At 33.3% G+C, this 12,400-nt stretch overlaps 1 pseudogene; it reads right to left on the bottom strand.

Annotated features, from left to right (window-relative positions):
• Positions 1–3,704: 3,704 nt before the first annotated feature.
• Positions 3,705–8,863, bottom strand: LOC122604284 (annotated as a pseudogene).
• Positions 8,864–12,400: the final 3,537 nt, after the last annotated feature.

Here is a 12,400-nt window from a genome sequence, read left to right as displayed (position 1 = left end):
TGATGATGATGATGATGATGATGTAAAAAAAGTTTTTAACTTTAAAATCTCACTATCAAAAAATAGCAAATGTGGGTATAGTTTCTTGTAATATCATACCGTGAACCACAACGACTTGTTAGTAACATTTAAAAGTTGTTTAATTGTTAAAAAAAACATTAAACTTGACCAAATAAATATCGAGTTATTCTTTTTCAACCGTGTATATCAAGTTGTTTTTAAAAATTAAAAAAAAAACCCATAAATTAGTCACATGTTTAATAGTTTAATTTTAAAAAATTGAAAATTATGACTCGTCAGTTGAAGTTAGATTAGTTGGTTTTTAGTAGGTATGAGCAAGATCACTGAAATACCGAAACCAAACTGATACCTTTTTGGTACCAAAAATCAATAGCGATGGGGATTCGGTTTTGTATTGTTTTTTGCTTTGACTCATTTTCGGTTTCGATACCAATTGGTTCGGCTGCACTAAAACCGAATTTAAAACCGACTTTTCAAGCCATGCAAGTCTACAGTAGTAAGGTGTCAAAGAATTGAGGTTATGATTTACTATTATCTCCAAACACAACTTCTCAGTGCCCATTTCAATCTTCATAATATATTTTTTCAATCAAAAAGGTAATACCAACATTTACATAAAAGTTTTATCCAACATCATCCATTAGGCATATATAGTTTCATTGAATATCTACAAACAAGTAAAAAAACAACTACTACTATTATGTTAATTCCTACTAGGTCTGATTCAATATGCTACAACAACGTCATTTTAAGCATTCCGAAGATATTCTCGCCACCACTTTGCTAGTCAATAAGCTATTTGTAATTTTTAATTCGGTACCAAAGGGGAAAATAGCAAATCCCGATACCGGTATCGAAATGAGGTATATTCGGTTCCTATTTTGGGCTTACTTCAGTTTCGATACCGAAAACCATTCATAGTTTTTAGTATATATTATTATTATTATTATTATTATTATTATTCGCCCAAAATAATATTGTTAATTCTGTGAATTTATCCAAAGTTCATTTTTAATTCCGTGAATTAACTATCAAAACTGCCACGTCAGCCAGTTACCTGGTCACATGTTGCTATTTGTGTTAATTTCTGAAAGATCGTTTCTAAAAATGGTAAGTTTTAAAGTACATTTCTAATTCCGTGAATTCGACCAAAGATCATTTATTATTGTTTAATTCATACATTTATATAAACAAATGGAGTTTTTATCAACAAAACTTATACAAAATCAAATTTGATTGTATATATACAATTTCAAAACGCTATACAAATTTGATTTTATTCATACATTTACACAAACAAATGAAGTTTATATTAACAAACCTGTACACAATCAAATTAGATTGTATACATACAGTTTCAAAAAGATATACAAAATCAAATTTGATTTTATTCAAAAATTTACACAAACAAACGGAATTTATATCAACAAACCTATATATAATCAACTTTGATTGTATACACACAGTTTCAAAAAGTTATACAAAATCAAATTTGATTTTATTCATACATTTACACAAACAAATAGAGTTTATATCAACAAACCTATGCACAATCAAATTTGATTGTATGTTTGAATCTGTTGTATTTCGTATCATATGTGTTTGTCTTTGACCAATCAAGTTTGATTGATTGATTTAGCTGATTTTATTTAGAATCATAAAGGTGATTAATTTATATTATCAACCTTTGGTTTAGACATTCCATCAAACACCTTGTATGCAATACTTTGATTGTGATTTGATTCTAAATCATATATAAGAAACTTTGGTCATCAAACACCTTGTAAGCAATATTGTACCAAACAACATAGTCAATTAAATATCTAACAAAATTTAACAATTTCAAATGTTAGAATAGATATATGTAGAATCAAGTATGATTTTCTATGTAAATAGTAAATACGTATATAATCAAACTTGAGTTAGTATATACACTTTGATTTAGACATTTAATCAAACACTTTGTGGACAAAACTCTTTAAAAAAAATTTTAACAACTAAGGATACAACATCTTATCATATGAAAAAACAAAAATAGTTGAAAGAAACTACAAATCACGGTGAAAAATGGTTTCTTTATCTATTTTTTTATATAAAAAACATTAATTACATAAGAAAAAAAATCAAAAATATCATTATTTATTTCTTGTTGCTGCTAGCGGTTTGAGGTGGAGATCCAAAAGGTAATGGTGGTGGTCGGAGATGGTGGTGGTGGTCGCCATCCAAGGAGAAGGAGGGGAGGAGAGGAGGATATCTAGTGTGTGTGTGTGTGTTTTGGTTGGGGGAAGAAATTATGAAGATAAATGGGTAGAGTTTTTATCGAATGCAAATTTCTATTATACCCCTCCGTGTTTTTTTTTTTTTTTTTTTTCATTTAGAAGATAAGTTTTGATCCTAGCCATTGATGAGATGATTCAAAGGCCAAGATTTACCCTTATTGATCTCAAGCAAAATTATGGTTTTAAATGAACAAACCACCATAAACCTAATTAGATTTCTATACTAATACTAACATATAATATTTTAATTAAAAAATAGATTGGAAATACACTTGTCGATCAAAGATTTTGACATGTGTCACTTGAACAACCTTTCATCCTATATTAATTTATTCATAAACAAATTATATCATAAACAAATTTGAATATGCCTCGATCCGTGGGTATGAAATAAATTGTGGTTAAAGTTAACCGATGATTGAAGCTAAGTTATAATAAACAAATTTGAATATATGTTTAGTTAAAGTTTTGGATTTACCTAAAATTTTTACAATCACATCAAAATCGAAACTTGAAGTCATGTTGATTGTCTTGTGATTTCCGATCGTAAATTTCAAATCTTTGAAGTCATGTTAATAACTTATTATAAGTAACATAAGTAATAGAAGTTGAAGAATTGAGAAAGAAAAAAAAGACAGTTTTATTAAGGAGAACACGAATCAAATAAGGTTATAATGAGTTTTGTATCTATAAGTCAATAATTAGACTTTAATTATAAGTATAATAAGAAAATTGAATCTACATACAATTAAAAACTAATTTAATAAAATAAATAAAATAAAAGTACGCATGTCGATCAAAGATTACGTCACGTGTCGTTTTAAGAACATTTCCATCTTAGCCAAAAATTAGACTTTAACTCTAAGTCTAATAAGGAAACTGAATCCATATACAATTAAAAAAAACTAATTTAATAAAATTAATTAATTAAAAGGACACATGTCGATAAAGGATTATACCACATGTTGTTTTAAAAATATCTCAATCCTGTTTTAGTTTATTGGTAGATAGATATAGATATTTAACAAATCATTTTATGCGTACTTTACGACATTATAACTTATTTATAGTAAAGACACACCAATAACGTTACTTTGCTTAAAAAATAATATTTTTGGCCAATATACTTCTCAAAAGCATTTATTTCGATTTTTATTGTTTACACATATGTTTATGTTTTTCCTTTCTTTTTAACATGGAGTTTTTGTGTGTACTATACTGTGGTTTTATATGTCGTTATTATTGTCTTTATCTGACAAAATTAGTTGCATACCGTTCAATACTTTTTTTTGTACTTATTTAGTTATTGATTGTATTGTAGTTTATTTAAAACACTTTTTTGAAGCATATAAATAATCAAAATATTACTTCGTAACTCACGAGTGTAATCTAGTTTCTCCCATATAGTGAAATCATAGGTTATGCATGTATTCTTATGTTGATTTAGTTTCATGTTTACAAGTTTTCGGCACCATTGATACATGTGTATATTTAAAAGGTAATGAGTCTGATTAAAAAGGTCCAAAACTTCAAATTTGAATTAATGATAGATTAACTTGATGCGTGCTACATCAACTCATCCAGACGTGTATATGTATACCATCTTATGATGTACTCCTCAGCTGAATGAAATAAGTAGACCCTTTTCATCTTTGCTTTCAACTTATTCCATCTGTTTCTGTAGGAAAAACTACCTCCATCCACCAGCATTGCGTTCATATAGCAAAAGGGAAAACTTGCCACAGAACTCATGGTGCATGTAGCATAAATCATCAGCTTGAACAAACATGGCCCAAAATTCGAAAGCCCTAACGTGGTCATATTTTGGGAGGCGAAACCAGATGGTCAGATGAATCCTCCTCTGGTAGCTTGTCTTGAAACTAATCATGAATATAATCAAAGACCTGGAAGTCATCATATACGAGTTTATTATCTGAATAATGAAGCATGAAATAGCAAATGCCGCAGAAATAGCAAGGATTCTCTGGTGCCCACTTGTCATCCACAGTCACTTTTCTTGCTCTAAAAATCTTACAGCACGAGCACTTTTGGAAACGCAATTTTGACTGGAACATAATCAATGGATAAGCAGCTCGATTTTGTACATCCTCCGGATGAATTAATCTCATGTCTCGAATCACCAATACATGCTTACAATCTCCCTACATCACCAACAAATTTCATGTCAGATTGTCAGCTACTCGAATTTGCATTCTTCAGATTCGTTGATCATTGAGGTGGCAATTGGCAAAATGGGCAAAATTGAACAGGTGAGTGATGGGTAAAAATTGATAATTTATACAGATCAAGTGCTGAGTGTACAAATAAGATATACCAAATAAATAAATAAACTAAAATTTCACTAAAGAGTAACATACTCACCTAAACTCTATTTTCAAAACTTTTGAAAGGATACCTTTGACCTCCAAAGGGTAATTTACTAGTGTAAATTTGAATAACAGGGTAACTTGCGTCAAAATTGCCCATTCTAATAATTTCTAAAAGTTCAGTACGTTCGTGGAGAGTCACCCGACCATTTTGTGGATAAAGGTAAATCACCTCACCATAGTTAAATACTTTACACAAAGTTTAACCTTTGATGCCACTTTACCTTACAAACATTAATTTGTGGTAGTAATAATCTAACTTTTTAAAAATAAAATGCTTTTGGAGGTTCTATTCATTTAGTTACACACTTAGGACCACATTTGACATGTTAGACCCATCTGACCCTTTCTACCTTTTTTAAGCTGTTTGACCCATCTGAGATAAAATATAACAAATCGACCATTGATGAGTAAGTGGGTTGAGCTGCCACCTATGGGTTTTAAGGTTTCTTTTGAAAAACGTAAGTCAAAAATAAAACCAATGCAAGTTTAAACCAAAACAAAGCACGTGTATAAAATAGGAATTATATCTGATGACAGTACAAATACCCTGCTCCAACTCGGAAATTTAAGTCACAAAAATGGGTTCCCTGCATTGGACGATCTTTAAAATGAGGCAATTTTGGTCCACGTCCGCTACCTAGAAATTTCTTTTGCTTGTGCTGCAGTTCACCAGATACAATGGATTCCCACTTTTCAAGTGCAGTCTCCTTGGATTCTCTAAGCCAATCACGAATGGGTTTACTGTAGTCTGCAGCACGGGCATTCCTTGAATCATTGTAAAATACATCCTACACAAGTATAACTTTTTGATACATGGTTGACGAACTATATAGAAGCATATTTGAAACACACAGCAAAAGATTCAGTAAATTACTTCTATGAGGAAATATCCAGACGGATCATCCTTTGTGGCCAACTTCATGATTTGGTCTGTTAAACAATATATTTTATCTCTCAGTTCAGTTAATAATTGTTGTCCAAGAACAACAATTTCTTGAGTCTACAAAAAATAACAAGATAAAAATTAGTTGTCAAATAAGTTAATATAATTGTAGAGAGTAATTTATCAACAAAAAGAAAATGAAATGTTGGATTCCCAATAATATTTTTACCTTAACCCATGTTGCTCGTCGGTTAATATAATAAACCTCTACACAAAGAAGAATCTCACTACCATGTAGTGGTATGTGTTCACGAGTATTTGATGACTTTACCTGCTAAGAGAATAAAAAATGTTACATATGAAGATTTCAATTAGTTCACATTGGCAGGCTTAAAACGGGCAAATACATGTACTTCATGACAACATATACTCGTAATAAATACGTTGATAATAAGTCAACCTATATAACAATAAGTTCAAGATATGGAAAATTGAGTTGACAAAAATGCAAACCTGGGTAGAATAGCTTGTAAATTTAGATTATGACAGGCGCTCTTTCTTCTCTGAGAGAGTCACGCATGAAACGGGGCCAGAAGCACCACTATAAAATTAAAAGAAAATCATAAATTATGCACTAGTTCCAGAATCACCAACGAATAAATAACACAGGCATTACTTTTACTAGTATAAACTATGAGATAACATACCTAAAAGAATGTAATCTTGCAAGATTTATCTTCTTCTTGTTTCTCTTTGATCATAGCAACTTTCTCCACCTCTATCATATAATCTTCCTAAAAATTTGTAGGAAATACATTACTCACTGATACGTATTCTTAATAAAATATATGAAAATGGGACTCATCAAAACACATAAAAAAATATCACAATAGTTTAAACTATCGAAAAGAAAGAAAACGTAAATTGAATCAACAAAAGCAAATGCAACTGAAGTTTAACGACCTCTAAAGACAAATCAAAAATTCAAAATAATGTTAAGAAATAAAACCAGCTAAAATGGCCTAATCACTTCATGCATGATAGTCAATTAAAGTACAATTACATAAACAAGAAAGAAGTAAAACACATTGAACTGGAGATGTAACCTAATTCTAATAAATCCAACTAAGAAAATTACTGCATAAAACAGCTATTAAACATTTCCCATTTTATGATACAGTAGTATATAAAGGTTAACACATCAAAAACAAACGATCAAAATCTTGAATGGTAGAAGTATTATAATCAGGAAATGCACCAGCCAACAGAAATGGAAAAAGAAAAATCATACTGTAGCAAAAAAGTCAGTACTTGTATATTCAAATTTGCCATATAATAGATGTGTGTGGTAGATAAATGGTAAGAATCTTTATAATTTACCTAGGTGAAAAAAAATATATAAATATAATCAGGCACAATAGCCACAATGGCTATAAATTATATACAAGAAAAATTTGTATTGCTTCAAAACTATCCCTCTTGTAAGTGATATTGATCCCTTTGTCCACTCTAAAACAAATGTTAAAAGTTGAGCTAAGGATTAATAAACAAGTTTCCTGGTAGACCGACTGTTTTGACCATTCCATTAGAAAAAACTCAGAGATAACTATGTTGGCGTATTGTTCTCTACGGGGGTACGGCCCACTAAAAGGCTACAGAGGCAGGAGGCCTTGATTGTTTAGTCTAGAGCAGCCTCCCCCTTTGATCACTTAGGGCCGGTTTGTTAGGTCATATAAGTATATTATTATTGTAGATTTAGCTTTTCTTTTATTATGGTTATTAACCTATTTTGTTGGGATATTGAATTTAATAATTACTTTTTTTTAAAAATAGTAATTTATACTATCCTCCGAGAAACCGATATATCACGGCCAAGACCGATTTATCGCTTGAAGGTGGTCAGCGGCCAATATACCGCCGACCGATTTTACAACCATGCAGATATCTAAAAGCAGGAGGCCTTGTTTAGTGGATTAGTACATAGTTTAGTGTGAGATACCACGTTAAATCTCTTGTGATCTTCATTCTTGTTGATTAATTCGGTATTGTGTGTGTGTCACTGTGTGTATTCAGTCAAAATCTGCTCAAATTTCCTAACAAATTAATGGCGGTTGAAGTATGCAATCATGCATGACCATCAAACTCAAAAGGTAACAGAAAAGACAGAGTAAATAAATGCCTTACTTCATGGGTTATATCCTTCTTAATCGCTCTTCTGCTCTTCTTAGATGAGTCTCCATTCATCTTCCCCTTATTAATGGTTCTCTTGGATCCCTTGCGAAATTCATTTGAAGGCACATAATCCTCATCTAGTCCTGATTTTGAGTATGTGAGACTGGCATCAGTGATTTTGCTGGCATTTGTAGTCCTAAAATTATAGAGCAAAAAAAAATTACTTAGGAGAGCCTTTCATTCAGTAGTAGGGAAAGAAAAAATGAATATTACCAGTTGTTAGAAACTTATGATTAAATTCTTTTACATATAATAGAACTTGGAAGGTAGGTTAACAACAAATTATAGTAGACAAGTCTCAAGAGAAAAAGCTAATGCTTATATCTAAGATGAGAGGAATGGGAAATCAGTCAGTTAATATATAAGTTTATACGTTTACAATTGAAGGTTCAACTTATAGAGGTCAGGAGGTTGACATACAACTATGATTAAATATAAAAGACACTTGTCTATACCAACACGTATTCAATTATTGTGCTCAAAGGAAAGAGATCCTGCCATAGAAGGGAGTATGTCAATATCACCAAAGCCTCCATATAGAATGGCCGAATTCAATTAACTTTTTTTTATCTCAAATGGGTCACATTGGGAAAATCAACAAGTTAATTAAATATGGTTTAAGGGATCAAAAGTCATCCAAAATGTATTTTTATGCATATAACCTCCTGATTATTTCTGTTAAAAAAGATAACTACTGAAGTAACCATAAAGGTTGAGTTCCTACTCCTACTTTAATCCTACCATCCCATTTTGCTACCTCTTACATGAATCTATGAAAGGTTTTGGAGATAACTTCCTTACCCATTCGAGCACTCTTTTGATCATGATGACGTATCTCTTCTCATGTTACCACCCTGCAAGAAATTAACGGCATTATGGGTTATATTGTATGCAACTTTAACATAGTGTATTTAGCAGCATACCTTGAGTGATGCTTGGAACGCCATATCAACCAACTCCTCCTCACTGAGAACTTTGAGTTCATCAACCCTGTAAAACGCAACACAATAAGTGCAAGGAGAGTAAAATCTATTGTTGTATAAATCCACATTTACCATTACGGATGATAATAACTCCAAATAACCAGACAAACACAGATAACTGGAAGTAAGATGACTAAGAAACCGACCAATACAGCTTAAAAAAAGTGAACCTATATGCCTATAGACATAAATGTTATGAAATCTAACTAACCTTGTTATAGTAAGTCTCTATCTCACATTTCTAGAATCTAGAGTAGGAATAACTGTGTCATGATCAAGCAATGAAGAGAATAATCGAAAATAAATTTCATCTTTCCCTCTCATCAATGTGGCATGTCACATATAGAAATTGACGTGGGATTTCAGCCATGTTACTTGACAAAACATTAATGGTTGTTATATGAGATTCATGGAGGTAGCCCATTACCCAAAAAAAACTTCAAAGTAAAGGGGTTGATGAGCATCCCACTCTCGTCGGGTGATGATACTTATGTTGAGTTTAATCTTGATTTTGGTTGGCCCTTATTTATTAGTATTAGCATGTTAATTATAAGGTAAATAAAAGTACTAAAGTCAATGTATTGACCGAATCCTTAGTATGGAAATGGAGGAGTAGGTCATTGTTTGACCATTTACTAAGTAAAGTTTAAAGTAGTAACTTTAATGGTTTTTGCATTTCCACGTTGTCAAGTAATGGCTACATATGTTGACATATGTTGTCTACAGCCCACTAAGACGCTACTAAGTTCAGAAGATAAGTAAGGCTGCAGGTCTTTTTATGTCGAGCTAAACAAGCCGGTCTATAATTCACTTAGGTCTGGCCTTTTTAAGAAACTTGGGAAGCAAGTTTGGTTAGGATGAAACACTAATGGTGTCACCTATATATACACATCTCTTGTACATGTTTTAATTATCACTCAATAAAAGAAAAACCCAGTTGCCCCTGTGGATTAGGTCTCACAAATCATGAGACTGAACCAAATCAAATCTCTCGTGTTCTATTTTCTTTTTTAGTACCTGTTAACCTGTGTGTGTGCGTGTCTAATTCCTGACAAATGGTATCAAAGCCAGCTTCCAAGCTCATAACGCACAGATCACCAGGTTAGTAAGGTTGAAGAAAGAGGCTTCTATGAAAGCCGGTGACACAAAGGGTCATCTTAGTTACGGGGCACACAGCAGTAGACAAAACTGGGTTTTGGGACAGAAGGGGCAGTTTCAAGATTGTGTTTACAGCAGAAAAACGGAGACTGTTTACAGCAGGGGCTGTTCCATGACTATTTATCGCAGGAGGGGTTGTTTCAGGACTGTTTGGGACAGCAGGGGCTATTTCAGGGTGTTCAAGTCAGCCGTTGTCACGGAAGAGTACCGTTTGAGACGACGAAGTGAATGACGATGAACATAGGTGTCCGGTTGTGGCTGTTTTTTACAACAGCAGCAGGTGTCCAGGTACCTTCGACCGATTTTTATTCTTTCTTTTGTAAGCAAGACGGCTTGTTCTTGAGGCATAATTTATTCCAACCAGAAGAGCAGAAGAAGTGGACGGGAAGGATTCGACGATTCGTCAAGCAGGAGGCTTTGAATCAGGTCATGTTAGAAGCAAGAGGCTCACTTCTTGTTCTTTTCATTAGGTTGGTGGTTGTCATGTGTTTTACAACTAAGAAAAAAATCAATGGGGTAGTAAAGGCAAGATCAAAAGTTTCTTCATCAACAAGGTGTGCTGATGTCAAGTTATAGCGGGCCTAGATTGGTTTGTTCGTGATAAGAGGAGTCCGGCGTATTGCATGAAAAACGGGCAGTAAGGATCCGTCAAAGCAGATGGCTTTGGATTCGTCTCGTTTAGCAAGTCGAAAGAAAACGTTAAAGGCAGTGGCTTGTGGCTTTGTTTTTTGGTGGGTGGAGATGCTTCTTTTAACAAGCATGATCAGATGAGGTGGGACATTTAAGAACTAATGTCCAGAAAACAAGAAATAACTAAATACTACAGAAGACAACTACCCAGGCAAGTCGCTCATTTGAAGAGTAGAGAGTAGTGTAGATTCATGGGTCATCGATTTCGATGTTTCATTTCAGGCTACCCCGTTGTGAAGCAAGGTAGAATCTTAAAGTTAAGGATTTTAAAAAGGTAAGACTGGCAAATGTGTAGGGTGTGGGTGACATAGAATTGAAAACTCCAGTCGGTTCATGGACTCTGAAGGATGTCTGAGTTACTCAAGTCTGAAGCAGTTAATTTATGTCAGTTTTGTCAGACAGTTGAATGAACAGGGGCATGAGGTAAATTCGAGAACAGGCAGTGGAAGCTTATCAAGGGGAATCTAGTCGTGGCTAGAACAAGAAACGGGGTTCGCTTTATATGGTCAGTATACCATCTGAGGTAGTGACCATCTCAAGTCAGAAGAAAAACAAAATTAGGTTCACATAATCTTGTTTGGCAGAAGAAAGTTTGCTTTGCAATTGGCAAATCCAGATCTACACAGGTTGAGCACCTAGGGAAAATTCAGAGACCAGTCAAGGGCATTCATGGCAGCAGGAGCATGGTGTTGCGCAGTGGGTTTAGAGAACCAATGTTCCAGTTGTTAAAGTCTCTCCAGTTAATCATCTGTTTTATTCGAAGAGTGTTGTTTCCAGCCTGTTCCAGGTGACCGCAATTCAAGTCAGTGGGAGCCGACAGGGACGGAGAACGAGTCAGCTGTTATGGCTGCTGGGTTGAGTTCAATGGGAGCCTTTTACCGGTTTTCAGGTTAACCGAAAAGAAAACCGGGAGTAACTAGGGAGCATTAAAGAACACGAGGGGTTCTTATTACATAAGCTATGTTAAGAAACTTGGGGAACAAGTTTAGTTGGGATGTAAACCCTAATGGTGTAGCCTATATAAACTTCTCTCGTACATTGTTTATTTATCACTCAATAAAAAGAAAACCTAGGGTGTGGATTAACTCTCACACATCGTAAGATTGAACCACATTAAATCTCTCGAGTTCAATTTTCTTTTAGTACTTGTTAACTTGTGTGTGTGCATGTTTAATCCTAACAATATATAGTCTCAATAGTTTAAAGAAAGAAGTGTCCCTTTTGAAAGAAAGAAAAAGCTTTTCACTTTATTTCTCTACATACATGTTCGTATATACATATATTGTGAGTGTATTGAGTGTATGTATATGTGGCCTGAAACCCGCATCTTATATACCTATTTGCAAGATTTATAAAACTCGAAAGGTTTTACACATTAAATAGTCTTAGTAACCACATTTATTATCAAAAAAAACCAAATTACAAAACGTATTGGATTATGCTTTTACATATAATCTGAATATACTAAGAATTGTATTCATTTGATTGAATTTTCAGGTTTTGTTTACTTTTTGGTTCAAGTCAATGAATAAAGCATTATATTACATAATGAAACTAGTTTACCCTGGGATGTTGAGTCTTTTTTACTCAATGAGCATGGTAACGCGCAAATGTGGCGGCGGTGGTGGGAAGGTGGCTGTCGGTGATGGTATTATTGGTGGTGGTGGTGGTGTTAAGTGGTGTATGTTGATGTAATTGTGATAGTGGAAACTTTAGAAGATAAGAGCTTAAAGTGTTAATTATTAAATAAAGGTTTAGAGTGTA

The sequence above is a fragment of the Erigeron canadensis genome, chromosome 6 (assembly GCF_010389155.1).
Source record: "Erigeron canadensis isolate Cc75 chromosome 6, C_canadensis_v1, whole genome shotgun sequence".
In the NCBI taxonomy this organism is placed as follows: domain Eukaryota; kingdom Viridiplantae; phylum Streptophyta; class Magnoliopsida; order Asterales; family Asteraceae; genus Erigeron; species Erigeron canadensis.
This window is presented reverse-complemented; position numbering and strand designations above follow the sequence as displayed.